Source organism: Dendrobium catenatum, unplaced genomic scaffold, assembly GCF_001605985.2.
Source record: "Dendrobium catenatum unplaced genomic scaffold, ASM160598v2 fragScaff_scaffold_1468, whole genome shotgun sequence".
Taxonomy (NCBI): Eukaryota; Viridiplantae; Streptophyta; class Magnoliopsida; order Asparagales; family Orchidaceae; genus Dendrobium; species Dendrobium catenatum.
The window spans coordinates 1,296,033-1,313,329 of NW_021319930.1; the positions used below are offsets into that span (position 1 = coordinate 1,296,033).

A 17,297-nucleotide genomic window follows, 5' to 3' on the forward strand; every position below is an offset into this window, starting at 1 on the left:
GGTTTCTAAACACCACTACTAGTGCCCAGCAGCCAAAGTCCTTGGATGGACTTCCTAGGGTATTACAGTAGTCAAAGCATGGACATGACTACCTGTTTGTGGTGGTTGACCGTTTCAGCAAGATGGTGTGCCTGGTTGAAATTGAAATAGTTACAGGTGAGGAAGCAGCCAAGTTATTTTTTCAACATGTTTGGACAATTTTCTTATTGCCTCAAATATTTTAGACGATGATGATGGTGCATCTTCTTTAGGGCTATAATTTTAAGCATCCACAAACTTGGGATGAGAGTTTGCCATCTCTCTAGTTTGCAATTGGAAAACTCAAAAGCTCTGGCTCGAACAATGCTATGGCCCTTTGTGCAGTGACATTTGCTTGCCCGATTGCTTCTGCTTTAACTTCTCCTTTTGGCTATAGACCATATCCACGCCCTTGGGGAGGAATTCTTCTCCCACTAGCCACCCTTCCTTTTAGCGGCATTGCGTGAAGGCCTTTGACACGTCATACCAGCTCTTCCTTCCCCACCCTCAGAAGGCATATCATGCTTTGGCGGAACACTTAGTCAAAGGATGATCAAAAGCATGTGTAGAAAGAAGAAAACAAGGTTGAATAAGCATTGGCCACGCTAGCGTTAGCTATTCAGTTACCCGTATATTGCTCAATGGAATTGAGTACCTCACATTGAGAAAGTCTCATTCATGAATTTCTAGAAAAAAAAGAGATAGTCGCAATGAAATAGGTGGAGGCATTGAATATAAAGATAGATGTGCAACATCAAGGAAGAATGCGCGACTGGCTATCTCAAAATTCTATCCAAAAGGAGGAAGCTAATAAGCGCTTCGTGCCTCATATTTCGTCGCTCCTCCATAGAAAATATTGTAATTTGTTCAAGAATAGGATTCATGTCAAAGGAAGGACTTGGCTGACACGAGACCATAGCCCTTGTATGAAAGAATATGGAACGCCTTTTTGCTCCAACCTCTTCTCTATCCATTCCTACTCTTTCGATCTATTAAAACATAGAAGGCAGGCCATCTAAAAATTGACTTTCAAATCACATTCATCTCGCTCCAACCTCTTCTCTATTCATAATAGCCGCCACAAGACTCCAAAAGCAAGCAAAACAGCTAGAAGGATCGCTTCGCCGAATAATTATTATTCACAAGAAACAAAAAGATTCTATTCGGACTTCGTAGAGTCGGTGCTGTTGTTGTCTACGCGTAGGGTTGTCCCCCACTCCCGTCCTGGGGGAGCCTTAGGAGTTTTTTTTAGTCGGGTGTAACTACGCACGTCTGTGTCCGAGTCGTCTTGGTTTTGGCCTAATCAGCATCTGCATTCAGAGGATGTACAATTTTCTGTTGCATGGCCTTCATGAGCATTTAAACATTTGCATTTTTTAAAGCAACTCTGCTAGCACTTTCACTTACGCCAGTGAAATTAGAGCCTTCTCTTTGGTACGTGCCTCGTGCGTACAAAGGGAGTGTAGTGGATGGCTCCTATACTACCATCACACCCCGAGATCCCTTTCCCGTACATCTTGGGATGGGCAAGAGGAACAGACTTCCTAATAGCTGTGATCAGCCTTGAACAGCCTTTTACAAGCAGAAAAAGTGTTCAAGACAACAGTCGAGACTTAAACTATTTTTATTTGTTTTGAAAATCCAAACACTACGCGCCTAAAGTAAAGGGTTGGTCCACGTCTAGCATAAGCATCAAAATCAAAGAAAAAAATGTAATTGAACGAATCAAATAATTGCCAATAATATTGGAAACTTTCTTTTCTAGAGCCTACAAAAAGGGAGAGAAAGAATAACCACTTACCTATTCTCGACAAAGAGGAGCAAACATGAATAGTCTAATATGAGCTTGATCTGTAAACGAGGTCGCTTTATCCAATTGAGACATAGAAGGAAAATGATGATCCACAAAGAAACCAAGTAGCTAAAGATGGTAAAAAGCACTGACAACATGAATGTGAACCAAATCGCGAATGTAATGCGCCAGGGGATCTCTATATTGTGCTGTCACAGCCATATAAAGTAAAAATCGGCCTCAAACTGTGATAAATATGTGCATGAACTGTTGGAGCTATCAAAACCCTCCTCCATCTCATAATCAAGCTTACCATTAGAGTGTTAGGATGAAAAATCCAACCCTGATAAGATAAAATAAAATAGCGCAATCAAGTAGCTATAAATGATACCAAAAGCATGTCCTCGAAAATCCCCCTAGCATAAATAGATTGTACTGCGAATGTAATGCTAAGGGATCTCTATATTATGCTGATCACAGCCATATAAAGTATAAATCTGCCTCAAATTGAGATGTATATGTGGATGAACTGTTGGAGCTATCAAAACCCTCCATCTCGTAATCAAGCTTACCATCAAAAGAGTATTAGGACGGAAAATCCAACCATGACTAGAAAAAATAAAATAGCGCAATCAAGTAGCTATAAATGAAACCAAAAGCATATCCTTGAAAAACTCCCTTGCATAAATAGATTGTACTCTCTCTACTATCAAGGCTCAAACAACCCCTTTGAATGTTGCCCAAGATAATGAGATTCATTGCCAAAAGAGTCACGAATCTAAGCAAACTCAACAACATGTATTGTCTGGCTTAACAAACTTTAATCCAAGTTTCTGAGAAAAATAGTCCCCGATGACTACGACCACTCATCTTCTGTTGATAAAGATGATAATAATATGTCAAACTCTGATGAAGACTCGATAAATACATAAACTACCCCTTCAATGCTGACCGGTGGGTCGACAACTAAACAAATCATAATATGAAGAAATACACTCCTCGTAAGGAATGTTGAGGATTAGCAAGCCGAAAATAATCTGTAAATTCCCATGTGTGATAGTCATCCTATTGGGTCTGATCCAACAAGTGTTCATAGTGTTATCCCAATGCTCAATAATAGTCTGGAATAAAGAAGAAGTCAAACGGCTATAATAAAATAAAAAAATATAGATAGTCTCGTATACTCTTACCTGCTTCAGTGCCACCTAATACACTATGAGTATATAACAAGCTCAAAAAGTATAGCCACTTAAGGCCTGAAGGGGATTGTCAAATGTAGAATCACACTATTGCTCCTCAATCTCATGATGTAGTAAGAGATAACTAAGCAGCTGAATAACAAATGTATTGTCCATAAAATTTCTTGTCGGATGTAGAATGCCCTGATCACCATAGCTCAGGCCCTCAGCAATTCGCTCTAAAAAAGTACCATCAGTACGATGCATTCTAAGGGTGACAATCTAATCTCCAGGGTTATGTTTAACTGAAACATCTAAATCAAAAAGAGGCATAGGAGGAGATCAAGTAAGAAGACTCATATATATCTTTGTCAACTAGCAAATCCCAATGAAAATATAGTTGATCTGAAATAGAAACTAATTGAGAAAGATCATATTTGTCAATCACCCTCCAAACATCCTCCCACAAGGTTCAGTATAAGGTAGTGAATAGGGTGGTCTGCTCCAATCAAATATCAAAACCTTAAAAAGTAAGGGAACAATGAAAATCCACAATTGGCAACTACAATAAATTTCTTGCGTGAAAATCACCTAACAAATTTGTTGGGAGACAATTTGTTTGCTCATTTTAAAATAATAATAAAATAGCAAAAGTTGAATTTAAAAAAAAGAAATGAATAAAAATAGTTACAATTCTGGGTGAAATGGCATCCATTTGGCAAGTCAACTAATATAAATAACCCGATTTTTTTTTGCACGGGGGGCAAGGGGTTGGTCTAACGTGCTCTCTCTCCTAACTCCTGCTCTATGCCTTCGTCTAAATCGCACCAATGTGAATCTTTCGCCGCCTGTCTGATTTTGAACGTAATAACCCCCGCTCCCTTTGTTCATGCATGGGATTAACCACTCGTCGCTCCCTCTATTCATGCGTGGCACTCAATAGTTTGCACCCCTCCTGCAAAGTCAACCTCTGACCTCACAACCCGCTTTGACAAAACTTACGGCATCCAAATTCTTCTATGACCGGACATGCTCTATCTGTGTCACACGGCTCTCGACCAAAACGTGCACACCTTGCATAGTCTGCTCCGGTCGAACACATATGATCACTTTCCTCTGCTTCTCACAACAACCCCGCACGTCCACCTCTTATTTTGCTCAAAACTATTGTTGTGCATGACCCTCCATAGTTCTCCTGTGTCAAATTCTGAAAAGAAACACTATGTTGTTTAGTATGAGTTATCTATAGTCCAAAAAGAAAACAGTAATTTGAACTCTCTATATCTGCCTTATTCATGCTCTAATGACAACAACTAATAGTCTAATTAAGTAGTTAAAAGAAAATCTGGTATAATTAAATAAATCTTATAGGAAAAAGGCATCCAATTTTTAAGACCCTGCACCGTCGATCTAAGATCCTACCAGGAATGTATAAATTGAAAACCTCGTGTCGTCGATCTAAGATCTAGCCAGGAATCCGGTTGAGAAGAACCAGTGGAAAATGTCTCCCAACCTCCCCTCGAGAGGGGCAAATTATTGGATCAGGTGACCGGAGGCGAAAAATAAGTTCGGACATCCAATAAAAATTTGTCGCGTCACCTTGCGCTTTAGTCGCGCTTTTTGACTTGCGCTTTAGTTGCACTTTAGTTGCGCTTTAGTTGCGCTTTACCTGAGCTTTAGTTGCGCTTTTTGACTTGCGCTTTACCTGCGCTTTAGTTGCGCTTTAGTTGCGCTAATTTTAAAATAATATTTTATTAATATCCGGACCTATCTCTGCGTTCGGTCACCTGACCCAATAATTTGCCCTCGAGAGGAGGGGGCGTCGGAAGGCTCCCAAAACTAACTTTATAGAGTTTTGACCAAATTATAATGCATAAAACATAAAATACACAAAATCATTGAAATAAAAAGGTACTTATTTTTTAAAACGAGATGAGTAAATTTAACAACCGGACAAACTAACAAAAATTAATTTATGGTTCCCAAATTTAGGCTTTTTCTCTACTTCTCTTCTCTTTATTTTTAATTTCTTATTCTCTATTAGCCGTAGGAATAGGAAATTAAAGGCTTTTAATAGATAGATAATTGAATGGGATATTTAAATTAAAATAATAATATAATATTATATAATTATATAAATTATTTAATTTTAAATATAAAGATCATATAAATCAATTTATATCTACAAATTTAGAACTCTAAAAATTACAAAAGAAATCATACAATAACGTATCATTTTTAGAAAATTTTGGTGAAATCAATTTATGAATAAAACATCTGACCATCCCAACATCTCCATTTGAACCGACAGGAGTCAATTTCTTAAGGATTCACAGCAATTCCCAAAAATTATGAAAAAAAAATTAATGTAATTAAAGCGCTGCAATATCTATGCTGCGACGAATATGATTTGTGATTTGGACTTATAATGACTCAAAATACATGCTATTACAATATCCCCGCAAGAGAAAAATGTCACCCTCGACATTTTCGCAAGTAATACAAAATAAGTTTAATATAAAACAAAACCATATCTATAATATAATAAATAAAAATTGTTCAAAACTCAAGAATCTATGTCAAACATAAATCACAACAAAATCAATTCTAAAATCATTAAAAAAAACTCAAGTTATAAACAAAAAATTAAACAAAATCATATCAGTCATATTTTCAAGCACTTCAAGAACCTCTTTCACGAGTTCAGACTCTCTTCATTCAATCTGAGCATATCCTATTCCATGTTCCGGTAATGGGAAGTCCGACATCATGCGCCCGTAATCGCCACACCTAAAACAGTGTTCCATTACCCTCTAGCAAAGTCCTAGAATGTCTCTTGTTCCATATCCATGTCCCATCAATGGGCAGTCAGTCCGCCATCATGCATCCGTAATTAATTTCATACTAGTTTAACCCAATTTGTTAAAGTTTGTCCAGAACATTTTGCTAAATTATCACTCACCATCTGATTTATTAGGGGTGTCAATATTTGACACGACTCGAAAAACTGACTCAAATCCAACCCAAAAATTTTGGGTTACGGTCAACCCGAACTCGAAACAGGTCAGATTCAGGTTGACCCTTTGACATGAAATTCACTCATTTTTTATCTGAAAACATGTTTTTGACCTAGCAACCCGAGATTGACCCGTTTTTTACCCGAAAAGCGGGATTGACCCATTTTTGGACCCAAAAACTAACAATTTTTTGTTGGCACTGGGTCATTCGGGTCGTGTCGGGTTTGGGTCCGGAAAGCGACCTATTTACAAAAATGGGTCAGGTTCAGGTCGACCTAAATAGTTTTGGGTCCAACCCGAACCCGTCCTGTGTCCCGAAATTGACACCCCTATGATCGATCATGTCAGCAATTTTTTCCAAGTTCAAGATGGTGAAAATATTTCACTAGCAGGTTCATACTTTTTCCCTTTCAAATCCATTTTTTGATCAATAAATAAATCCTAATAACAAAATAAATCCTTCAAACAAAAATAAAAAAATACGAAATAAATTTTTCATAATAAAAAAACTTTATTAACGCATTCAATCAATAATTAATGCAATCAATAATCTAGTCACAATAAAATCTTTCATTATCCATTACTCTGATACCAAGTTTTGATCAAATTAAAATGCATAAAACACAAAATATATAAAATTATAGAAATCATAGAAGGGTAATTATTTCTTACAATGAAATGAGTAAATTTCTCAATTGAATGAACTAACAAATTGATGTCTTTCAAACCTAGGCTTTTCTAGTTCTCGTTATTTTTCATTTCTTGTTCTCTTTTAAGAATAGAAAAAGGGAATTAAAGGCTTTTAATGGATAGGTAATGGAATAGAATATTTAAATTAAAATAATAATATAATATTATGTAATTATATAAATTATTTAGTTTGAAATACAAAGATCATATAAATCATATTATATCTTAAAATCTAGATCACTAAAAATTACAAGAAAACATTCAAAAAATAAAATATCAATTTAAAATTTTTTTGGTAAAATCGATTGTAAAATAGGCACATGACAATCCTAAAACCCCCACTAATACCGACGGGTGTCAATTTTTTAAAAATTTGAACTAATGCATAAAAATTACGAAAAATTAGTATAATTTAGGCACTACAATATCTATGTTATGGCAAAGAAAGTTTGTGATTTGGACTTATAATGATTCCTAAAAATTTAATTTGTCTACATAAAAATACATACTATTACAAAGAATGTAAAAGAATAAATATTGGTTGCTAAAGAATTGAAAAAAAAAAATTTCTTTCATTTTAGATTTTGGGGTGTCACACTAACCAAGCACAAACCCGCATGCATAAAGCAAGAGTTCTATAATAAAAATATATAAGTATTCAAAAACATATGCAACCAATACACACACTGACCTTGATCAGTCAAAACACGCATATACATATACCGCACATACTTAAATAGTTCAAGCAATTCCCACACCTTTAATAAGCACACACAATTTAAAAACAAGCACATTCCATAGAGACACACAATACATTTATACGTCAATTACACCTAACAAATTGAATTCATCCATTACTCAAGCTCAATCATTTAGTAAATCATACTTAAATAACAATGTCAATTTATACTTACTAATTTTGGATTAAAACATCACAAGCATGAGCACATATCATTCACATACAAGTACATAATTAATAAAACTTTTACTTATGACATGCATAAACATTCAAAACAAGCATTCAAGAGAGTTACCCTCATGCAAAAAGTTTACACATGCGCACACCACTCACAAACACCCATAGGCATGCACTCACACTTGCCAGCAGCCATACAAAAACTTGCACGCCAATATAGAATTCTTATAGATCACACATACAAGTGTTGAAACAAACAAACATACAACACACTTAAATAAACATGCATAATTCACACATATTCACATGCATTTAAAGATCACACGTACATACATGCACATTGTAAACACTAAAATATCATTAATTATGTATAATACTAACATTGTACGTTATAAATTCTCCCTTTTTTACCCTAGGGTAAAACACTTTGGCAGTGAAGAAGGGTTGGCATGGCGATGAACTCACATATTTATCTAAACACAGCATATGCAAAAGCATGCAATTCAAACAAAAACAGACGTATGACATTCACAGACCCACCAAACAGAAGAACCCATGTGATTACCCTTATGCTTACCAACCGAATATTAACCCACATGCATAAATAGAGTTCACATAGTTCACACATATAATTATTTAAATATCCAAATTCATACAAAATATGCACAAGGGCATAAATCACACAAACATGCACATGATTACACCATAACACTGAAAGTTCAGACAACTCACACATGCTATTATAAAAATTATAAATGAATGAATATTGGTTGCTAATGAATTGGGATAAAAAAATGAAATTCATTCACTTTAGATTTTGGGATGCCACACTAACCAAGTACAAACCCACATGTATAAAGCGAGAGTTCACATAATAAGAATATATAAGTATTTAAAAACATATGTAACCAATACACACGCTGACCTTGATCACTCAAAACACACACGCACATATACCGCACATACATAAATAGTTCAAGCAATTCCCACACCTTTAATAAGCATATAATTTTAAAACACATGCATATTACACATAGACACACCATACATTCATACGTCAATTACATCGAACAAATTGAATTCATCCATTAATCAAACTCAATCATTTAGTAAATCATACTCAAATAACAATGTCAATTTATACTTATTGTTTTTTTGATTAAGACATCACAAGCAAGAGCACACATCACTCACACATCACACACAAATACACAACTAATAGATATAAAACATTTACGTATGATATGCATAAACATACAAAATAAGCATTCAAGAGAGTTACCCTCATGCAAACAATTCACACATGCGCACACCACTCACAAACACCCATAGGCATACACTCACACTTGCTAGCAACCATCCACAAACCTCCACGCCAAGATAGAGTTCATATAGATCGCACAAACAAGTGTTCAAACATATAAACATACAACACACTTAAATAACCATGCATAGTTCACACATATTCACATGCATTTAAAGATCACACGTACATACATGCACATTGTAAACACTAAAATATCTCTAATCATGTATAATACTAACAATGTACGTTATAAATTCTCCAATTTTTACCCTAGGGTAGCACGCTTTGGTAGTAAAGAGGAGTTGGCATATGGCGTAGACTCACATATATATCTAAACACAGCATATGCATAAGCATGCAATTCAAACACAAAGAAATGTGTATGACATTCAAACGCAAGCACCCATGTGATTACCCTTATGCTTGCCAACCGAACATTAACCCACATGCATAAAATAGAGTTCACATAGTTCATACATATAACTATTTAAACATCCAAATTCATACAAAAGATACACAAGGCCATAAATCACACAAACATGCACATGAGTACACCATACACATAGAAAGTTCAGACAACTCACACATGTTATTACAAAAATTATAAATGAATGAATATTGGTTGCTAATGAAATGAAAAAAAAAATGAAATTCCTTCACTTTAAATTTTGGGGTGTTACACTAACCAAGCACAAACCAGCATGCATAAAGCGAAAGTTCAGATAATAAGAATATATAGATGTTTAAAAATATATATGCAACCAATACACATGCTGACCTTCATCACTCAAAACAAACATGAACATATGTCGCACATACATAAATAGTTCAAGAAACCCAACACCCAACACCTTTAATAAACACATGCACATTCCACATAGACACACCATACATTCATATGTCAATTACACTTAACAAATTGAATTCATCCATTAATCAAGCTAAATCATTTTGTAAATCATACTTAAATAACAATGTCAATTTATACTTATTATTTTTGGATTAATACATCACAAGCATGAGCACACATTGTTCACACAAAAATACACAATTAATACATATAAAATATTTATTTGTGATATGCATAAACATAGAAAAATAAATATTCAAGAGAGTTACCCTAATGCAAACAGTTCACACATACGCACACCACTGACAAGCACACATAGGCATGCACTCACACTTGCTAACAGCCATACAAAAACCTGCGCGCCAAAATAGAGTTCATATAGATCGCACATATAAGTGTTCAAACAGACATACATACAACACACTTAAATAACAATGCATAGTTCATAAATATTCATAAGCATTTAAAGATCACACGTACAAACATCCACATTATAAAGACTAAAATATCTCTAATCATGTATAATATTAACATTGTACGTGATAACTTCTCCCATTTTTGCCCTATGGTAGCATGCTTTGGCAATGAAGAGGGGTTGGCATGGCGATGGACTCACATATATAACTAAACACATAGCATATGCACAAGCATGACAATCAAACACAAACAAATGTGTATGACATTCAAACGCAAGCACCCATGTGATTACCCTTATGCTTACCAACCAAACATTAACCCACATGCATAAATAGAGTTCATATAGTTCACACATATAACTATTTAAACACCCAAATTCATACAAAATATGCACAAGGGCATAAATCACACAAACATACACATGAGTACACCATACATATAGAAAGGTCAGACAACTTACACATACTATTAAAAAGATTGTAAATGAATGAATATTGGTTGCGAATGAATTGAAAAAATAAAATAAAATAAAATTCGTTCAATTTAGATTTTGGGGTGTCACACTAACCAAGTACAAACCTGCATACATAAAGGGATAGTTCACATAATAAGAATATATAAGTATTAAAAATATATGCAACCAATACACACGGTTACCTTGATCACTCAAAACACACACGTACATATACCGCACATACATAAATAGTGCAAGCAATTCCCACACCTTTAATAAGCACACACAATTCAAAAACAAATGCACATTCCATATAGACACACCATACAATTATACGTCAATTACACCTAACAAATTGAATTCATCTATTAATCAAGCTCAATCATTTAGTAAATCATACTTAAATAATAATGTCAATTTATACTTATTATTTTTGTATTAAGACATTTCAAGCATGAGTACACATTGTTCACACACATATACACAATTAATACATATAAAACATTTACTTATGATATGCATAAACATACAAAATAAACATTCAAGAAAGTTACTCTCATGCAAACAGTTCAAACATGCACACACCACTCACAAGCACACATAGGCATGCACTCACACTTGCTAGCAGCCAAACAAAACCTGCACGCCAAGATAGAGTTCATATAGATCGCACATACAAGTGTTCAAACAGACATACATACAACACACTTAAATAACCATGCATAGTGCATAAATATTCACAAGCATTTAAAGATCACATGTATATACATCCACATTATAAACACTAAAATATCTCTAATCATGTATAATACTAACATTGTACGTCATAAATTCTCCTATTTTTGTCCTAGGGTAGCATGCTTTGGTAGTGAAGAGGGGTTGGCATGGCGATGGACTCACATATATATCTAAACATAACATATGCACAAGCATGCAATTCAAACACACAACCGTGTATGACATTCACACACCCACCAAATGAAAGCACCCATGTGATTACCCTTATGCTTACCAACCGAATACTAACCCACATGCATAAATAGAGTTCACACATATAACTATTTAGATATCCAAATTCATACAAAATATGTACAAGGGAAAAAAATACTCAAACATGCACATGAGTACACCATATACACAGAAAGTTTAGATAACTCACACACAAGCACACACAAAAAGGATTCAGAGAATTTAGACACTCTCAATTCAAACACATATCGACACAAATTGAAAATTTACATATGCACACGAACACACTCATATGTTAATGACACCCAATAAAAAAGTTTTTTTCATTAACTATGCACAATTTGTTTATTACTTATACTTATTTGACTCAATCAATGAGAATTTTATTGATTATTCATTACAATAATGCATTTTTAGTCAATACACATAACAAATATAAGAAAAACATTCATTTAATAACTCACTGTCAAAATGCTTTCAGGTCAACACATACTACACTATTCACAAACGAATGTGCTATTCATTCACATGCATAAACAAAGTTGAAACACAAATAAGAATGCACAAAGGCCAAATTCGCACACACATTTATACATGCACATACCACCAAAGCACTCATGTGAACAAACTCATGCCCACTAGCCATGCATAAGATTTTACATAGTTCTCACATACAAAGAGTGTAAACACATGCAAGCAAACAACACATGTAAAAGGACATGAATCACAATAACCAAACATTAATACAACACACGAACATAGAGAGTTCACACAATTCACAAACAAGCACACAAATAAAAAGTTTACACATTTAAACAAGCATGCACACTTCAAATACACATGCACAAATATATCAAAAACACCTATCAAAATTTATTTATCACTTAATCAAGCTTAATTGGTGTGTTAATCATACTTAATTAGCACTATCATTATCACACTCTAGGATCTATATTTGAAGAATTACATTTTTCTTCCATTTTAACAATTTAACTAGAGCTTACTAATGAATATCGAAAAAAATATGATTACATTTTTGTCATGTCCGGAATCTAATATCATAGGATTCTTACCATTTCATGAAAATATATAAAACCACATAATGAGCACATAGGTCAACAAGACACTAAAATCTTACAACTGAAATCAATGCAAGATAAAAGAGAATAATATTCTATAAATCATCTAAGGAAATATATACATCAATGTCTATATTGATTATTTGTATCAATTTATCATTCTATATCTCATCGCATCTCAATCTATTATAATATCAATCACAATATCAGTAGCAATTAATAGTACTAATGCTAGTTACAACATTAATATCCTAATCAATAATGTTAAATAGTGTTAATGATAGTAAACAATATTAGTGACAGTCACAATATCAGTACAGTGTTCGTAGTAGTGTTGGTATCAATATTCAGATATTTAATGAGTGTAGCTTAAGGGATTAATAAAAAATTACAAAATGTAGTTAACAAACAAAATAGTAAATACAATTCACATATATAAGCACTGTAAAACCCGCAAAATGTCATTTTAGACCTCGCACGTTTTTTGATGCGTCGCAACAAGTTTTAATTGAAAATTTAAAAGTTGTCAGATTTCAACAAAATTAATTTTATAAAATTCTACAAAAAATTTCGAACAAAATGATATTAAGGACTTATATTGAATTTTACTTATTTTGGAAGTTAAAAATATTAGAAGTTTGAGTATACCAAAAATGCCCTTCCATGCTTTATGGTCTCTTAATATTAATTGAGAGCAATTAAGATTTTTTATTTTAGACCCAAGCTGATCCATCTTTAAGGGGTCCGAATTAAATTCGGTCCCCTATTCACATGGAGTGTTTCTTTCGGCCGAAACTCAAAGGGGCGGAACAAGAAGAGCAGGAGAAGCTTCGGACGGCGGCATTGGCTGAGGTTCTGACGACGGTTCGTGGAGGAAATTGAAGAGGGAGATTCTAGGAGACTAGGGTAAGTTTTTAATCAAGATATTTCTTATGTTTCACGACTTTTTGTTGAAAAGAAAAAGCTAGGGTTTGGCAAAAACTTCTCTTTCTTTAGGAAATATATAGGGAATGATTAGGAGATAATTTTATGCAAGGAAATGAGATTTTCTTTAAACTTTTGAAATTTGAAAAATTAAGGTTTTTCTCTAAAGTTGAAAATTTTGGAAGTGCTTTTGCAAATGTTGTTCCTAAGGGTCCTAAGAGGGTTTTTAAGAGAAGAAATTGAGTTTTTATCACAAAATGGTATTTTCCTAATTTCTAATTATTTTAAATCCGAAAATACAAATTATTTTAAATTAATTTAAGTTATGGACAAAGGGTTATTTTGGTTAAAATATCTAATTATATAAAATTATGAATTTTTTTTATAATATGTTTTGTTTTATGTGATCATTTGGAGAGAGGGAGAGGGAGAGAAAGAAGTTATTTTGGTTTTTTACTGGCTACTTCAACTATAAGTCTATAAAGCTCTATTTATTGGTTTGAACAAGATACGACTTATTTGAAATGAATGAAATTCAATAAACAATTTACAAAAAGAAAAATCAAAGCCTCTCATAATATTTCATTTCAGGTATTCTATGGTTCCTTCCCGCGTCAATTGCCAATTCCTGTTCATTGAGATTCACGGATAATTCAGATTAATATTTAGGGATAGATCTTACCTCTCTTTTTATTCCCTAAAACAAATCGAAATGATTGAAGTTTTTCTATTTGGAATCGTCTTAGGTCTAATTCCTATTACTTTAACAGGATTATTTGTAACTGCATATTTACAATACAGGCGCGGTGATCAGTTGGACCTTTGATTGAGTAACATCTCTTTTTTTGATTGACCTCCTCCTTGTAGGAGGTCAAATTTCAGTTGCAATTCTACTTTGTTTTGTTAAATTATTTCATTGTAATTCGACATAAAATAAACGGAATCACGCTCTGTAGGATTTGAACCTACGACATCGGGTTTTGGAGACCCGCGTTCTACCGAACTGAACTAAGAGCGCTTTCTTATATCATATCCTATAACAGTAGATACGATTGTAAAGAAAAGTATTTTTTTACCCCGGAGGATTCTTGTGTACATATAGTATGTACAAATGAAAGATTATGTCCAAAAATTCCCGATCTTACTCAATGAATCCCTCGTAACTGTCCATAGGAGAAAGAATAGGTAGGGATGACAGGATTTGAACCCGTGACATTTTGTACCCAAAACAAACGCGCTACCAAACTGCGCTACATCCCTTTTAAAAATTGTTGTACAGTGTCATTGTATAAAATCCATGTCTTGTTTTCCACACATCCTTCTTTTTTGCTCTTATAGGTAGAGAATGTTCTTGTCATCTTTTTTAGGGGGCGGCAAAATTGAATCTGCTGGGTCGTTGTACATATGCATTTTAGTTAGTAATTCCTAATTCTAATTTCATTTCAAGCAAAAACAAATGATCTTGAACTAAAAGATCGGGTTATCTATGATCTATGTATTAGAATATCGAACTAGAACTATATATGTATTACAATATACAATACAAATAAATAATTAAAATAAATAAGAAAAAAAAATAAAAGAAGAAGGAGGATTTTCAATGCGAGATATCAAAACATATCTCTCAACGGCACCTGTGCTAACCACTCTATGGTTTGGGTCTTTAGCAGGTCTATTGATAGAAATTAATCGTTTATTTCCGGATGCCCTGTCATTCCCTTTTTTTTAATCCTGATTGAATTCTTGTATTGATCTGTGAAGAAATGAAGAATATTTGAGATACAATTCTACGTAACATGTCTCCAATTTTGCTCCCTTTTTATTTCCTATCCTAAAAAAGAAAAGAAAGAGAAAGAGTGTATCGAACTTCAGTCAAAATACAGTGAATCTACGATAGAATTTGGGGGAAAAGAAATGGAAATGTGGATCCAGTCGTTTAGGGGCGGTTACACAAAATTCTAATATAGAAAGAAGAAAAGACTGAGATTAGGATAGGAATAATTCATAGTTAGAAAAAATTGTATTAATTAATTATTATGATATTCTTAATATTCTTCTATTAATGAATATGACTCTCTTTCTTTATAGTTATAGTAATTAATAGTGATTATCTTTTCTATTTATAGTACTTCGAAGTCATTCGAATTCTAAGAATTCGAAAAAGAAAAGATTTACGAATTCTATTTCTAGTTAGTAACATTTATTAATATAGATATAGAATATAGATTCTTTTTTTATTTTCTTTTTCTTTGGTTTGGGTAAAAAAGAAAATGAAGAGAGTTCTAAAGTGAAGTCGATCCAAAATGAAAAGGAGGTTCATGGCCAAGGGTAAAGATATCAGAATTATAGTAATTTTGGAATGTACCTGTTGTGTTCGAAAGGGTGTCAATAAAGAATCGCCGGGCATTTCTAGATATATTACTCAAAAGAATCGACACAATACACCCAATCGATTAGAATTTCGAAAATTTTGTCGCTATTGTCAAAAGTATACGATTCATGGGGAAATAAAGAAATAGATGGAACGGAATGCGTGTGTGATTTTTCCAAGTAGCGGGAAGAGTAAGAACTTTACATCTTAACATTAACATATATAAAAACCAAATCCTATTTTGGTCGAATCTTAAATGAATAAGAAAAAAAAAGATAATTCTATTTTCTAGATCCTTTTATATATAAGGAATAAACAAACAAGGAATAAGCAAACCATGGATAAATCCAAACAACCTTTTCGTAAATCCAAGCGATCTTTTCGTAGGCGTTTACCCCCAATTGGATCGGGGGATCGAATCGATTATAGAAACATGAGTTTAATTAGTCGATTTCTTAGTGAACAAGGAAAAATATTATCTAGACGGACGAATAGGTTGACCTTGAAACAACAACGATTAATTACTATTGCTATAAAACAAGCTCGTATTTTATCTTCGTTACCTTTTCGTAATAATGAGAAACAATTGGAGAGAGTGGAGTCGATCCCTAGAACTACTGGTCCTAGAACCAAAAATAAATAGAGATACTCCTCAAAACTCCAATAGGAAATCAAGCTCATATGAATGTTTTGCTCGAAAAAAAAATAGAATCCAGATTTGATTCTTGTATTCTAAAAAAGGAAAAATGGGAAAGAAATCTTTTTTTCTTGAAAGATGTTCGTTTACTCCTACTACTCAAATCTTAATTTCTTTTTCTTCTATCTTCCCGGAGTCCATTCTCCGGGAAATCCTGTTTCAATCATTCTTGTTTCCTGTATAATAGATTCTATTAAGATTCTTTTATTCCTTTATTTTATTTGATTTGTATTTGATTTTATTTGAAATGATATCAAAACAATTCTTATTTGATAGGGCTATTTGCGCAAGTATTTTACGATTCAGAAGCAATTGTCTCTTGTACAGATTGTGGATGAATAGGCTATAACTATAGAATATTCTATCCTCACGAGTTACCGCATTTATCCTCTTTTCATTAACATATAATTCAAATTTCCAAAAAAAAAAAACAATGACATATCACATAAGAACTCATAAGTCATCAGCACTGACATCACTAAGGGGTTCTTCATTCGAATCATCATTATGATGAACTACTCTCTCCCCTTCCTCCTCTCCTATAGAGTCCAATGTCGAGCATTTACTTCAAGATTTATGTAAGTTTTAATATATATAGCGTGAGGCGTAAGCCTCATGC

The 17,297-nt window shown here is 33.5% G+C and overlaps 1 protein-coding gene and 2 non-coding genes across 4 annotated transcripts in view; all 3 read right to left on the reverse strand.

Moving 5' to 3' along the window:
• LOC110113467 (endo-1,4-beta-xylanase 1-like) overlaps positions 1 to 17,297 on the reverse strand; it is a 62,933-nt gene that overhangs the window by 5,516 nt on the left and 40,120 nt on the right. The window lies entirely within an intron of this gene.
• Positions 14,555 to 14,628, reverse strand: TRNAW-CCA. Its single transcript has one exon. It is a non-coding gene; the product is annotated as a tRNA-Trp (tRNA).
• Positions 14,797 to 14,870, reverse strand: TRNAP-UGG. Its single transcript has one exon. It is a non-coding gene; the product is annotated as a tRNA-Pro (tRNA).